The following is a 2,377-nucleotide window of genomic DNA, read 5'->3' as shown; positions in this document are numbered from 1 at the left end:
GTTATTGAGATGAAACTCGTAAGATTAGATGTCGTTTGGAAGCTGGTCAAGAATAAAGAATGCATAGAATCCGTTTTGTTAAATGGATAGTTCACACAAAAATGAAAATACTCTCATCATTTAATCGTCCCCAAGTTGTTCCAAACCTGTATGAGTTTCTTTCGTCTGCTGAACACAAAAGAAGATATTTTGAAGAATTTTGGAAATGAAACAGTTGACGGTAGCCTTTGCTGTAAAATATAAATAAAGCAGCTAAATCTGCAGATATTATGTTACTTTTATGGAGAAGTAAGATAATATTTCAAGATAATAATCTCAAAATTAAACTTTACAAGAGTATGAAATAACAAGCAAACTTTTCCAATTATCTATCAGACAAGCAAATGGAGTTTTAAACTTAAATTAAATCTCTAAATCAAAATAAAATAGCTGTGCTGTTTATCACAGATTGTACTGTTTTTAAAATAAAACACACTTCTAAATGTGTAGATATACACTCAACCTTCACATACTGTAAGTTTTAATGTCAAGCGAAGAGCAACAGCAAAACAAAACCTCACTGACAGTAAAGCTGTTTAATATCTGAACGCTGTGATTGTGTGATTTAAAGACTACTGTACACAGCATACAGTGATTCTTCAGTTAAGGACACTTTTGACTTTTGCAAAATCTTAAAATGTTTTATCAGTATCACATATGATTGCTTTCTCAATCCTCGAGAGGAAAACCTCTTTAAAACTCTTGAAGTGATTATTTCTTATAAAAATACTAAAAGAAAGGAAGAAAGAAAGAATAAAAAAATACTAAATTAATCGAATATAATTTCCTGATGTTACTACTGTTTATAAATATTTTACAAGGGCAGGTAAACTATGTGTGTGTGTGTGTGTGATTATTTAAACCAGAACTGGAACAATTTATTGTAGTTATTAGTGATATAAGATTACAAACGTGTGGCTCTCTGAATCTTTCAGCTAAATAATCAGAAAAAAAGATCTGTGTCTCTGTCATGAATTTATATTAAAAAACATTAGTTTTAAATTAAGTTACAAAGCTTTTAAGTAAGCAAAGAAAGTCACATTTCTTGTAAAATTAGTTTTATCAGACTGTTTTCTAGCTTTTGCAAATGATGTGTCAAAATATATTGTGGGTAATTACTGTTGACACCGAACTGCTTCCACACACTGACAAACGTAAAGCTATTATTTTGAAAATTATATTGTTGTGAGAAATCAGATCCTCGTGTCATGGAGAAGAAGAAGACAAACCTCAGGGATTTAATATAGCAGAAACACTAAGCACTGTAAATATGACTGCTTTCAGAGCGTCTGAGGCGTGTTTCATACATCTGAGGAGTTTTTAGGGCTTGTACAGACGGTAATTTCTCACACTGACAGCAGTGCAGTGCTTTTAAAACCACAGCGGCCGGCAGAGATTGAGAGACGAGAGACGCTCCAGAACTCTGCTAAGCAGCTCTGCCAAACAGCACTTAACCCAATAACTAATATGACATATGAGTCATTACGACCGGCCTTATGATTCGTCACACAGAGATAGCATTGATCGCTCTAGATGATCAGCTGTGATGTGACAAGACTCTGGACGATCAGCTGTGAGAAAACTGCATCACATTCACTGTAAAACAGAGCAGTTCTTCACTAGAACACACTTCTTTAAATAAACAGTAAACAGTGTTTCACAGATGAAGAGTAGTTAATCATAAATAGTCTATTTATGATCAACAGCTCTTCATCTGTCAAATATTGTACACTACCGGTCAAAAGTTATATAATATAATACAATTTTATTTCAGCTTACTGCCAAGGCAACATTTCTCATTTGTTTAAACTGATGTACTAAAATAATTTACACTGGAATACAATCAAGAGTTTCGTCACGTCACAGCTGATCGTCCAGAGTCTCCTCACGTCTCAGCTGATCGTCAAGAGTCTCGTCACTTTACAGCTGATCGTCCAGTCTCATCGCGTCTCAGCTGATCGTCCAGTCTTGTCACGTCTGAGCTGATCTTCCAGAGTCTCGTCGCGTTTCAGATGATCTTCCAGAGTCTCGTCGCGTCTCAGCTGATCTTCCAGAGTCTCGTCACGTCACAGTCTCGTCGTGTCTCAGCTGATCTTCCAGAGTCTCGTCACGTCACAGCGGATCGTCCAGAGTTTCATCACGTCACAGCTGATCATCCAGAGTCTCGTCGCATCTCAGCTGATCTTCCAGAGTCTTGTCACGTCACAGCTGATCTTCCAGAGTCTCGTCACGTCACAGTGGATCTTCCAGAGTCTCATCGCGTCTCAGCTGATCTTCCAGAGTCTCGTCACGTCACAGCTGAAAGTCCAGAGTCTCGTCATATCACAGTGGATCGTCC

The sequence above is a fragment of the Sinocyclocheilus anshuiensis genome, unplaced genomic scaffold (assembly GCF_001515605.1).
Source record: "Sinocyclocheilus anshuiensis isolate Anshui unplaced genomic scaffold, SAMN03320099.WGS_v1.1 scaffold184, whole genome shotgun sequence".
In the NCBI taxonomy this organism is placed as follows: Eukaryota; Metazoa; Chordata; class Actinopteri; order Cypriniformes; family Cyprinidae; genus Sinocyclocheilus; species Sinocyclocheilus anshuiensis.
Note: the sequence above shows the minus strand (reverse complement) of the source record.